At 41.0% G+C, this 14479-nt stretch overlaps 1 protein-coding gene across 2 annotated transcripts in view; it reads right to left on the bottom strand.

Annotated features, from left to right (window-relative positions):
• Positions 1–14479, bottom strand: part of LOC117826229 (cadherin-6-like) — an 86793-nt gene that overhangs the window by 40280 nt on the left and 32034 nt on the right. The window lies entirely within an intron of this gene.

The following is a 14479-nucleotide window of genomic DNA, read 5'->3' as shown; positions in this document are numbered from 1 at the left end:
TTTAGACCCTGGTTCCTCCGGTTCAGGGGCAAAGTCCCTCCGGTCAAAAAAACTTAGCTTTTACTATGAGGCGGTTGTGATGGGCGTCACCCCCACCCCCTCCTGGGACTGATGTTCTTGCCTTTTTATGTTACATTTGCTAATGTCGGCCTGTGTCACTGATTCTCAGCCATGTAATCTGCTGATCGCTCCCTGTTAACCCTGGAGCGGGCTTTGTCTGCTGTAATCCCTCTCAAGGTTTCTTCCCCTTGGGTTGTGTTTTGAGGAGATTTGTTCTCTTGTCCACTTAGGCAGGTGCGTGTGTGTGTGTTTGTGTGTGTGTGTGTTAATGTAGCCCTTTGAGGCCTGCTGAGAGTGTAACTGGGATTAAGAGCTGCACAAACACACCTGATTTAACTCAACGCTCTAACATCACCACCTGAGTCTGTGAGTAGGTACAGACTGGCTGTATTGATCCAGAACCATTTTAATCCTCTCTTTCATGTTGTGTGAGTCAGTGATAGAGCAGGGACACTCTGACTGTGTTAATGTAAAACTGAGAAAATGAACTCAGACAAAGACACAGAGAAAGTTTGTCTCCCTTTAAAAGAATCTTATGACAGCTAAACGCTGAAACATCTTTGTGTTGTTTTAAAACTTCATAACCAAGATGAGACAGGTAGACAGGAAGAACAAAGCAAGCAGAAAAAGTCGTGTAAATGCTGATGGAAGCGAAGCGCTGGAACAATGTCTCCCCTCCCCACTGCTGACTATCATTAAAAAAGGTATTTCAATGTATTTCTGTGAGTGTGATTTCCTTTGTTCTCTGGAATAAGTGCTCGCTCTGTGCTTTGTCACAACAGGCGAGATGGTTGCTGCTAACAGTTCCAGTCCGTGTGAGAAAGCATCAGCTCTGAACACACAAACACGACTACAGTGCATGAATTCAAATGAGACGTCACTCTGCTATCTGGACCTGAGGCACTCTCACATCAAGACACATCCTTTACTCAGGATGTGTGAGATGCAGCATATGTACACACACACATTCACACACACAAACACATCTAGTGGTGTATATAAACCACTTGAGTGTGTAATTATTTGCTGCTGCAACACAGCAGGCGTTGCACTCTCTGGCAGATACACAGTGCTCAACCTGCCACTGTTATGGTGTGTTTGAGTGCTAATGTGTGTGTGTGTGTGTGTGTGTGTGTGTTTGTGTTTGCAAAGAGAGGGATGGTGTGATAAAGGATGTACTCATGTGTATACAGTGCAATTATCAGGATTATACATGCACTGTAACTGAGCTGGCCCTCATCAGATCAGAATGCATGTTGGAACAAACTGTATTAATCTGTCTCCATACACTGTTTGTATCAAACAGTCAGGGCATGGAGTAAGAGGACACGCCCATAATCCAATCTAACAGAACCAAACCAGATAAAACCAGTCTGAACCAAACTTTACTACACCAAACCAGCACAAACTAATCCAAACCAAACCAGACTAAACCAGTCTGAACCACACTATACTAAACCAAACCAGACCAGACCAAACCAAACCAAACTAAACCAAACCAAACCAAACCAAACCAAACCAAACCAAACCAAACCAAACCAAACTAAACTAAACCAAACCAAACCAAACCAAACCAAACCAAACTAAACCAAACCAAACTAGACCAAACTAAACCAAACCAAACCAAACCAAACCAAACTAAACTAAACCAAACCAAACCATAATAAACCAAACTAAACCAACCCAAACCAATACCCAAACTAAATCATACCAAATCATACTAAATTAGAACCAAACCAAACCAAACCAAACCAATCAAACAAAACCATACAAAACCAAACCAAACCAAACTGAACCAAACCCTACCAAACCAACCCAAACCAATACCCAAACCAAACTAAATCATACCAAATCATACTAAATTAGAACCAAACCAAACCAAACCAAACCAATCAAACAAAACCACACAAAACCAAACCAAACCAAACTGAACCAAACCCTACCAATCCAAACCAAACCATACTAAATCAAACTATACTGACCCGACCCATACTCAACCAAAACAAACCAGACTGAAACAAACCATACTAAACTAAACCAAACCATAATAAACCAAACCAAATCAAATCAGTCTAAACCAAACCAAACCAAACCAGACTGAAAGGAATCATCCCCATCCAACCCAAATCAAACCCAAACCAATACAAACCAAACCAGACAAACCCAAACCAAACCAAACCCAAACCAAACAAACCCAAACCAAACAAACCCAAACCAAACCAAACAAAACCATACCAAACCAACCAAATCAAACCAATCTAATACAGACCATACTAAGCCAATATAATCCAAATCATACTAAACCAAACAAAGCCAAATCAAATAACACCATGCCTAACCAAACCGAACCAAACCAAACTATACTACACTATACCATACCAAACCAAACTATACTACACCATACCATACCAAACAAACTATACTACACCATACCATACCAAACCAAACTATACTACACCATACCATACCAAACCAAACTATACTACACCATACCATACCAAACCAAACTATACTACACCATACCATACCAAACCAAACTATACTACACCATACCATACCAAACCAAACTATACTACACCATAGCATACCAAACAAACTATACTACACCATACCATACCAAACCAAACTATACTACACCATACCATACCAAACCAAACTATACTACACCATACCATACCAAACCAAACTATACGACACCATACCATACCAAACCAAACTATACTACACCATACCATACCAAACCAAACTATACTACACCATACCAAACCAAACCAAACTATACTACACCATACCATACCAAACCAAACTATACTACACCATACCATACCAAACCAAACTATACTACACCATACCAAACCAAACCAAACTATACGACACCATACCATACCAAACCAAACTATACTACACCATACCATACCAAACCATACTATACGACACCATACCATACCAAACCAAACTATACTACACCATACCATACCAAACCATACTATACGACACCATACCATACCAAATCAAACCAATCTGAACCACACCATACTAAACCAATACAAACTAAACCAACACAACATAAATACAACTGAAACAAAGAGAATACACAAAACACAAATAGAAATATCAAACCAAAGCACATGAACACAAACTTTACTGAACCAAACAAAAACAAACAAGTAATAATTAAAATCATTTGAATCGAATCGAATCAAACTGAATCAAATCAAATCAAATCAAATCAAATCAAATTAAATTAAATTAAATTAAATTAAATTAAATTAAATTAAATTAAATTAAATTAAATTTACAAACTTAATCAACTATCCAAAGCAAACAAGAACTCAAAATCAGAATCAGGAACATTTTCTCATCTAGTCTTATTTTTTTTACTGCTATGTCTTTAAGCAACCTTAAATCAAGCTAGATCCACCAAGCAGAGCAAGCCTACACCAACCCAACCCAACCCAAATGAAACAAACACACCAACAAAGAAGGACACCAGCACTGCTTTGAGGGTAGTTCAGAGTGAACACGCCTGTACTAACCAAACCCTACCTTAAATATAGAGTAAGGAAATAATTAGAAATAAAGAAAATAAGTCTAAAATCATCATACTTATGTAAATACATATAACATAAGTTTACTATTTAATCCGACCAACATAGAGTTGAACTCTTCCCTCTGCACACTGATCAGTATGCTGTCCTGGTTGGAAATGTTTGATTGGTGTAACAGGCAACCGACCAGAAGCCTAACTGCTGAGTAAATGTTGTTCAGTGGACATCAGACACATGTCATTACAAGTCCAAGTTAGAGTCAATGAAAGACCAAATACTGCACAAAAAAATCCAGCACACTGTTTCAAATATTCATATCTCCACCACCTTATAAGACACACAGACTGTAACCCTCCAAAAAAAGGGGACTGCTCTTTGGTGCTGCAAACATATGAACAAAAAACACACTGATATCTTGCTTTACAATTCAGAGATGTTTGGTAGTCTATTCATGCACCTATCTCTTAGCAAAACACTGCAACAAACAAGTGGGAGAGCCCAGAGGTGCAGAGAGGAGCAGCAGATTTCATTTTCACTCACTTTTCTTTCTGGTTGGCTGGAGATTGTGTTGCCTCTTGGCTCTGACACCAACAGCACTGATTGGAGTCCTGCTGTGAAGTAAAATGAATTGACATGTGCCGGCCAAGATGTGTGCGTGCGTCTGCCACTGTGTGTGTGCACCGTTAGAAGACTCAGTGTGGGTTAGCAGAGAGGAAACATAAAGTATACCACGAATAAATTGTCCTCACAGTGGCAGAAATTCAGGCGAGCGTGTACGTTAATTGTAGAGACTTGAACAGAGTGATAATGCCACATGCAATCTGTCGAGCAGACCTGAGGCCGATCTTGTTCTGCACTCTGCGCAGCAGAGGAAAAGAGTGGGTGAGTGGGTGCTAATGCTGGGTGAAGAGGGGGAGGGAGAAACTGATACGGTGACTGTGATCGAACGAGGCAGAGACGGAGAGCAGGAACGCAAAACAATTAGACGCCTGAGAGACAGAGAACGAAGGGGAGGAAGTCCTGCCTTCGTGTCAATTCAGCAGGATTAGACGAGAGAATGAGTGATGTGATCGAGGCCAACGTACCAGCAATTACTTACTACATCTACACTGCTACAGGCACCGAAACGCTGCTTATGGTCACAGTGCATCACACACATGCGCGCGTGCACAGACACACTTCCATTTGCCATTACAACCCTCTGATGAAAAGCTGCAACATTTGCAGGAGCTGTTGCTTCGTTCAAACTGTCAGAAAGCATTGACTAAACAGAGATCAGCACAGAAACTAACTGCTTCTGACAGATGTGAGAGCCGTACTGTTGAGTCACAGGAACAGAGAATAAAATGCTGCCTTAAAATCAGGAACAATGCAACATACTGTATGAGCAATTTTCTTTCACAAGCACTTTAAATAGTTCAAAGGTCATGGATGATATCGGACAAAGCATGCTTAAATTAGTAGCATGCTTTTGACGCTTTTGATCATGTCACAGTATCTTCATCAGCATATTAACTCCTTCATACTCTAGGACAACCGGAGAACTACTTTTTCCAAAACTAACCCTTTTCCAAAAATGACCCTTTAACCCCACAAGTGAGCAAATCAAAAACTTCTTAATGAGTTAGTCAATTCGAATAAGCACCCCCAGTACTTATCCACTCGCAAACTTTCTATGTGCTGTTTTTGCTCTGGTTATGAGACATCCGTCTGAGAAGTCTGCCTCCACCTCAGAACAATACAGCTCAACATTTGGAGAATTAATTAATGCTGTGAAGCCTGAAGGCGAAATTGAAATCCAGGCCCCTTGACCCCCTGTACTTCTCTCTCTCTGTGCATTGTGTGTACTCCGTGGCTTTTTAATCTCCATCTGATACAGAGCAGAAAGAAAGCTACATGTAGCTTAATTAGAATTTGTCGTGAGATGCAGAAACTAAATGATAGTGCTTCTGGAATTATTTATTTGAGTTGTTTATTTATTTAAGAGTGTGGTCTTTAGATTTGAGAGCATGACTTATTGATTTGACATTCAGATTTGTAATGCTTTCCCTTAAAACAACCTGCCCTTGCACTTAAATATCTACTCGCACTCACATTTGCTTTGCTGCCAGTGAGCATGAGCTAACGTTGTTCTTCACCAGCATACAACATGTTCCAAATAAAACAACTGCTTTTTATTCCTAACTCTCTAAAAGGAAAGGCGTTTTTCGTCCGGAGGGACTTTACCGTGGAACTAGGTGCCCTTTGACCCCTGGTCCCAGGTTCAAAATTTTGTTCCCTCACATAATAATCCCCTGCTTGGGGGTAGTACTTTGCAAATGTCCCGGGGCTTTTGGGGGACAGGGCCTGCAATGTGGAACGTGTCTGATTGGTACACTAACCACTGTGTTTTTATTCCACCCGCCGCTGACAGTCTCCAGTTAACAGGGTCGCTGTTTAAACCGAAACACCGGCCAATCTCTGCCACGGCTTTTTGAGTTCAAAAGGATTTTAAAGCCATGTTGAAACGTCTTTGCTACTCGTGCTTATCTCCTCTCACGTGTTGATTCAGTGAATCCATCTGTGATGAAATATAGCACCATCTAAAACAGCACCAGCTTAGTCTCTTCATGCTAATAGGCTAACTGTTGCTGTTGTGTTGCTCTTATGATACCTGACTGTCTTTTTAGACTCTGATCTGGACTACAGTCAAGAGCAAAGCACCTCATCGGGTCAGAGGGGACAAGCCTGAGGTCGAGCGAGAGGGTAAGTAAATAGAGTCAGGGGAAGCAGAGGCAGGGGACGGGGGGTGCACGCAGGGGAAATGTACGCGCAGGAGGCAGGCAGAACGGCAGGACAGAATTTGATTGGTTTCATATTTTGGACCCCAAAACGATGATTGGTTGGTGTTTTCCCAGGTTTACTGCAGCTGTAGATAGCAGCTTTTTTTCACTCTTCTTTAAGAACACATTATGTATTGATTGCCATCGGGACATAAAGATAATTTAAACCAGTATAACAAAAAAAAGATGATCTAAATCTGACTCCCAACCCCAGCTTTAAGTGCAAGCAGGAAGTGTTTGAGAGCAGAAGCAGGTTTGGATATTAAAAGTAGGGGTGATTGCAAGAAATGCGTCAAAGCAACAAACTACCCGAGAGCAAGCATAGAGTTTGAGTGCAAGCAGGGCAAATCCAAGCATAAGCATGGGCGGCTACGGTGCCAGGGCAGGGTTTGCACATTAAACGGGCTTGGAGAAAGTATGAGTCAGCGACAATACACATGAGAGCTAGCTTAAAGTTTGAGCACGAGCAGAGCAAATATAAGTGCATGCAGGAACAGGGGTTTTAGGGTAAGCATGAAATCAGTTCTCAGGAAATACGATCTCAGTCTGCACTTGGGTAGGTGTGACACCTGGCAAGCTGTAATGAATGACGTGATAGCTTAGCCTCACTGATGCTTCTTATATATTGAATACTGGTGCAGTAACAGCAAACAATGACTTCCTGACTGTTATATGATCCAGTATGAGAGGTTTATTCACATCCACCGGACTGAACTGAGAAACATAATCAAACTTTTGAATATGCAGTTAGTGAGCTCAATATCAACTGAAGCATTAAAGCCAAAGAGACACTCAAAGTTAAATACAAGTGCAGGGGAAACATTGAAGTGCTTGTCACTTCAGGTTACGATGTGCATTAGTGGAGAATATTCCCAAACAAATGTATATTTCATTGAATTACTGGGAGCTAATTACCAAGCAGCAAACCTTCAGAGCCCCAGAGGCTGAGAGGCCTCGGGGTAGACTGTGCATGCTTCGCCCTCATCCTGTCTGCACTCACTGTGACATTTAAAAAGTTCAGCTTCAAAATCTTTTACCCAGAGACTGAGCTTCTGTTACTCTGCATAATCCAGAGAACACCACGTCAGGTTTCTGCTCCCATTACTGCACAGTCCGGACTATTCAGAGTAGAACTGACATACAAACTGAACTATGTGCACGGTGAAATCATGCAAGGTGCAGGGAGGAAGGTGAATGTAGGTTTGGGGTTAAGTGGTCCTGATATCACAAAGCAGGTCCTGAATGGTATTTATGTTCTACCACCATTTGAAATACATCATTGGATAAGCAATCAGTGCTCAATAATAACTTTTGCATTTAAAATGTCTTTAGTTGTCTTTTCACCTTGGCCTCTATTTTTCATCTTTGTTTCTGGACCTCAGAGCACCGGACTCCTGCTGCCTCAGTAGGCTGGCTCGTGTTATCCCGGGCCACACGGTAGTTATGTCAGCGCTGAGCTACTTTTTCAAAACATTACAGCTCCTGTGAACATTTTGAGCTGCTTATGAAACAGACTGACATTAATATTGATTCCTCTTCAGAGCTAAACATGCAAACTACGCCATCATCAGAAGAAAAAATCAAAACGATCTTGTAAGTATTAATGTGTGAAGCCACTGCTAGCAGGTACATGTCAGAGCCCTCAGGTCTTCAGGTAGTGGACTTTTAATGGTACCAAAAGCTAGAACGAAGATTCACGGTGAGGCAGCTTCTTATCATCACGGCCCTCAGGTCTGAGGAACAGCCGGAAGATCTGAGGGCTGCACAGAGCATCAACATGTTTAAAATCAAACTCAAGACCGACCTTTTTAGTCTCACTTTAACTGAGTTTTATTCTTATATAGTTTAATTTCACCTTACTTTATTTATTTATTTAGTTATCTATCTATCTATCTATCTATCTATCTATCTATCTATCTATCTATCTATCTATCTATCTATCTATCTATCTATCTATCTATCTATCTATCTATCTATCTATCTATCTATTTATTTATTTATTTATCTATTTATTTATTTATTTATTTATTTATGTATCTATTTATTTATTTATTTATTTATTGATTTATTGATTTATTTATTCATTTATTTACTCATTTATTATCTAGTTCAAATTTTAGTAAATTGTTATTTATTTATTTATTTATTTATTAATTAATTAATTTATTCATTTATTACCTAGTTCAAATTTTAGTAAATTGCTATTTAATTATTTATTTGTTTATTTATTCATTCATTTATTATCTAGTTCAAATTTTAGTAACTTTTTTATTTATTTATTTTAAGTATAGCATCTTATTTTCTTTTAATGGTTTAATATTTTAGTTTTTTTATTATCTTAGAAATGTATTTTATTTTGGTGAGTTTAATTTCCTGTGTTGAGTTTTAACATCTTATTTTACCCTCCAGTGTTTCCTCAGTTCGTTCAGCAACTTATTTTTTATTTTTTATTTATTTTAATTTTATTGTTATTATTACTATTATTGCGTATAGTGTGTGTTTTTAACCTTAAGATTGTGGGGTGGGTTTGGGGTTGTGGCTAGGTTCGGGATTAGGATGGGGGGGTCTTTTTATTTTCATTTTTATATCTCTCTTTTCTATTTGTTTATTCTATTCTAAGTTGTTTTTATGTACAGCACTTTGTGTTGCAATGCCATCGTATGAAAAGTGCTTCATAAATAAAGTCTGATTGATTGATTGAGTCTGAGAGGAGCTGATAAACAGCACGCTGAAGAAACACTGTTTTAAAGACATTCAGTGAGTTGAGTGATACGTTTCACTGCTTAAAGAAGCATGAAGAGTTTTTTGTTGTGAAATACTAAATGACACTAAATAAAAGCGTTTCAAAGGAGACGTTATTAGCCTCTAAAATCAGTGAACATGGGGCCGAGGTTAAAAAGAGTCAGAGTGAAAGGTCACACAGAGGAGCCTGACATTATTCACTTTCAGCTTTAATTCAGGAACTATTGTGAAGCCGTAATTAATGAAGCGATGCACTGCTGGTGACCACAGTGGATCTGAGGCCTGCATCACGAGCTCTTTCCATCACACGAGAACAAAGGTCATTAAGCCATAATGGTTTGTGCAGACAGGTCTCTGGTGGAGGATAAAGAATGACTCTGGTACTGAGGCTCTGGGATAAAGAAGCTGAAACTGTAGTAGTGAGACTTTGATGATTAGTTTGTCATTCATCAATTGAACATGCTCAGCCTGCCTGGAGTTTGTGTCTCTTTTACGTGTTTCATGTCTCTGTACATTAAAAAGCTTCATATGTGGACTGTTTGCATGTCACCCCTGAAATAACAGACTGTACTGATGAATCAGAAAATCATCCACCAAAGACTAAAACAAGCAGAAGCTGTGGCCACAGACACGGTAAAGGTCCAGACTTTATGATGAGATATTAAATACATAAAATAAACAGTCTGTTGTTGAATCTGTCTCCACACGAACCACAGCAGGGCACAGAGCCCTCATGTTTACAGTGAGACTGCTCCTGTGATTAAGGATTAATTAAGCTTAATTAATTAAGAAGGCTTTCGGGAAGAATTAATGTTACTCTGTTTAATTCCCCTGAAAGGACAAACACAGCTGGTGGAGGCAGGGCTTCATTTCTCCACAGCAGAGAGAGTGAGACTGAGAGTGAGATTGAGCGCTGCTCCTGCTGTGACGTGCAGAGTTTGTTACAACTTTAGTTAGTTAGCAGATATTTCTGTCTCCGATGAGTCAGAGGTTTACTGATCCATTACAGCGACATGAGACAACAGTCCATACTGACTGTAGCACCTGTCCCTGACCTCTGACCTCCTCCTCTGCCGCTGCTCTTTGACCTCTGCAGAATCTTTAATCTAAAATCTGACCTGGACAGTGTCAGCAAAATCTGCATGTTGATCCAAAGAGACAGTTTGACATGCTGTAAATAAATACACAACTCTTCTTTCTGTTGTTGTGTTCTTGTGTTTCAAACACATGGTCTGTACTCCATCAAACATACTGTATTTCTATAAATCAAGAGTTCTTCTCTTCTAACAACATGATCACCCTCATACACATTTTTCCACTCGTCACTTATCCACTGTTAACAGGGTATCTAGGCATTTTTTGACCATTGGACCCAGGGTCTAAATATAGTTCAGGGGTAGATAATCTCCCCCCTAAAAAGCCCCTGCTAGGGGGGTGGTACTTTTCAAAGGTCCCGGGACTTTCAGGGGCCAGTGACTGCAATGCTGAACGTGTCTGATTGGTAGATTAACCTCAGTGTTTTTATTCCTCCCTCCGTCCACAATAACATCACACACATCTGTGATTCACTTGATTTCTCTTTCTTTCATTAGTTTTTAATTGTTCTATCTTTTTTGTATGTGTGTGTACTTTTCAAAAGAAGAAGCTGTGATTCTCTTGATTTAGCAGCTTGTAACAGTAGTCTTCTCTCAGTCCACCGTGAATGTGTCTCTCCCGGTGTTACGGTTTTAAAAGTGACCCTGTAAACTGGAGACCTTCAGCTGAACGTGTCAGTGTTTGTGGAGTTTACACAGCTGTTGAAACACAGAGGGAGTTCCTGGGAATGCAAACTAGTTTAGTTTTTATTAAGATTTCAAAATATCCTCATCAGGTATTTAATGATCGTCTAAAGACGTTTATGAGGGATGCATCCGGCTGAGAGTCTCCAGTTAACAGGGTCGCTGTTTAAACCGAAACACCGGCCGATCTCTGCCACGGCTTTTTGAGTTATTGATTTGCTACTTGTGCTTATCTCCTCTCACGTGTTGATTTAGTGAATCCATCTGTGATGAATGGCATTCCTCTTTGTTTTACTGCCCTCTACTGGTCTGGTGGTGTAGTGTATTTACTTTTCTTTTCTCCATACGTCACTGGCCAGATCTACCCTGGACTTCAGCCCATGGTTGAAACGCAGACAACAATGGGGGCACAGGAACCTTTTAGTTCCGGGTAAAGTAGTTCTGGGGCTAAAAGACCCTGGAACTCTAGGTTGAAATGCACATTCAGACGCACTATGATGCAGCCTGTTTTTTAAAGGGTTTGAGCTCTCATTCTTCATGAAGACTTGTGATCACTGCATACAGCAACGTGCAGTTTCTGTGCAGCTGTGGAGCTCTTTCTAGTCCCATCTGTGTTTGTCATCATGCAAGCAGCAATTTAAGCTCAGTCTTTGAGACCGGCACTCCCCCCCTCCACTTGTAACAGATGCATCATGAAAGTGTACTGAGGGAGAAAAGCTTTAAAAAGATTTGCCGCGCTTAGTTTCCAGCATGCTATGCGCACTGAAGGGGTAGCTTGCTTGTTTGAGAGCCACCTCTCTGGTATATTGGTCACACTGGCGTACAGGATGCAGCTTGCTTTTTAGATGACAAAACAAAGGTATAAGGAGTCTTATACGGCGTATCTTCCTCAGCCATCTCATTAGCCAACGTCAAGTTTACACGGCTAACCTACAGGTTCTGATCAGCCCACATGTAGCGAGTGAATCAATGAATTCTGTGCTTCAGGAAGTCTTCTGTGGTTTCATGATCGTTAAGATTCTCGTCACGAGGATGATAGAAACACAACCTACTGGGTGGCCCTTCTGGGAACGCCGCAGCATCTTTGACTCACTCCTTAGCTCTGGCTCTGGCTCTAAATCTGTCGACCACCAGTCTGTCAGCTCCACGATTTTGTTGGCTTGGAAATCCAAACCCAGTTAAGTCTCTGGTTTAGCTCAGTTGGTAGAGCTCATGCCCCATACAGAGAGGCAAGTCCTTGCCAAATCTAGCCCCTGTTCAACTCTGGTGCATGCCTCTCCTCCAGCTCCTCAGCTCTGAACCCCACAGCCCACTCCCACTGAGTTTTTCTCTTCCTTTGCTAGTTTACAGTTTTGTCATTAGAAGAATCCCAGGAAGTTTTGACCTCTTCAGTGTGTACCAAAAACATCAACAAATCTCCTCAGGACTGAAGAAGACTCCACGTGTTTCTCTTTCCAAAGCTACCTCATTATCACAACTCCAATCATCGTTTATTGGTGCACACGGTTTTAATTATACTTAGGTTTTGATCCTCGACAGTTGTCTTGTCGATCTGTCTTCGTCTCTGTTAATGAGCAGATAATTCAGGAAACTCACATACCTGTGAAGTCAGCCTCTGTGATGATGCCATGGTCGTACAGTCAGCTGTTAAGTTAAACCATCATTATCGTCAACCAGAAGGATAAACAGCTGATTTTGTTTAAGAGAACTGTTGTAGTACCAGTGTTCATCTCATCACCTGGACTCTCTCTCAGCTGGGTTACTCTCTCCTCCTCCTCCATGCACTGTGTCTGGATCAACTCTCCTGCTGCTTACAGCTCCCTGAGGCTGACCAGAGTCCAGTTTAATGACCTGTAACGGCCACATTACACCAGATCTGTGTCCGGTCCGTCTCTGATCCATCACAGCACCAGATCTGATCGGTTTCTATTCTAGTCAATGTGTTAACTTCCACTGGATCTGCTCCGTTGTGTTCCGGCTGAGTCTCTGATCCAGCAGGTCAGAGTCATCCGGGTCAGATACACAAGACTTCTATTTTTGCCGGATGCAGGAGCACGACGCATCAATCTCAACAGAGCAGATGGAGCGGGACAGGAAGTCAGGTTTCACCAAAACAAAATGAAAACATCCGGTGAATTTTCAGAATCAAACACTCTGTTATCACCAGATCGTATTTCACTTAACTACAACAACAAACCAAAGTCATGATGAGCGGAGCCAGGCCTGGAGTCTACAGGTCAGAGGTTTTCAGAGGAGCAGAAAGACAACATGGATGAGGAGAGGAGGAGGAGAATCCTTGATTCAGTGATTACTGCAGGAAAATCTCGGTCACATGACTCCAGCTGTCCGGTGGTCTTGCTCCGTGCTCCGTTCTGAAAACTCAACCGGTGGGTGCTGACAGACGAGGGAGCACTGAGCCGGACCACAACAGACCGGATATGGACCGGACACGGATGTGGTGGGAGTCCCGTGTTTGGATCAGGACCAGGATTTCCCTGATGGACACAACAACTACGGCGGACAGATTTAGCTGTTGTGTCAGCTGAGTCTCAGTTTCACTGTATCAAGGATGTAGAGGTGGCTACAGCGGTGTGAAGCCAGAATACACAGATCTCAATGTGATCTAGTTCTGATTACAAACGGATGAAAGGATGCTGATCACTTCCCTGATGCAGAGTGTGAATGTGTTGACCACTTTGGAAATGTCGATTTGACACTCGTTTTTTAAACTTCAAGCAAAGTTGAAAATTAGCATCTTTTTGCCTCTTTGATTTAGTGAGTGGATATCACACACATAAAATCAGTCTGCTCTTGGCCTGAATGCATCATAAACCAGACCCTGCAGATCACCTCCCGCTGATGCACATATTGCATAAAGCACTCATCACTAACGACTGGAGTAATGACGGCCTCTTGAACTTCTGCATCTCATCCCAGACTTCTGTTTTCGTTGTGTGAAGTGTGGACTGACAGCAGAGAGGCTGATTCAACTTGAACTAACATGACTTCAAAAAGACTTTCTGCAGCTGTCAGGATCTGAAAAGTTCTGTTCCAGTAAAATCAGCTAAGAGAAATTCCCTGATTAACTTTGTAGCGTTCACGCAGGAATGTTCTTCAAACTAGTGCAAATTTAAACCAAAAGTTGTTATTCAATCAGACAGAAACAGTTGTGTTAGTGTAAGCACGTTTTATTACCCTGAAAAATCAATGAAATTGTACTTTTTCTCATTAAGGAGTAAAAAAAAAATCCATCGCAATTTAAATGCAGTGCCTTATTTATTCCTGAGGGCATGTTTGATTTGTGGATATAAACTCACTAAGTCTGTTTCCACATGCTGCATGAAGTAACAGCAGATGTTAGCCGGAGTCAGACAAAGTTTACCCTCCACCATTTCAAACAAGAGGAGAGCGATGTGTTCTTATTAAAGAAGATATGAAGGAACACAAGTCCTGCCCTTTTCCCAACTCTGTAATGTATCCCTGAATGTATCCCTGTGTGTGTGTGTGTGTGTGTGTGTGTGTGTCTTAC

This window comes from Notolabrus celidotus, chromosome 15 (assembly GCF_009762535.1).
Source record: "Notolabrus celidotus isolate fNotCel1 chromosome 15, fNotCel1.pri, whole genome shotgun sequence".
In the NCBI taxonomy this organism is placed as follows: Eukaryota; Metazoa; Chordata; class Actinopteri; order Labriformes; family Labridae; genus Notolabrus; species Notolabrus celidotus.
The sequence above is the reverse complement of the archived record's forward strand: the minus strand, read 5'-3'. Positions and strand labels throughout refer to the sequence as shown.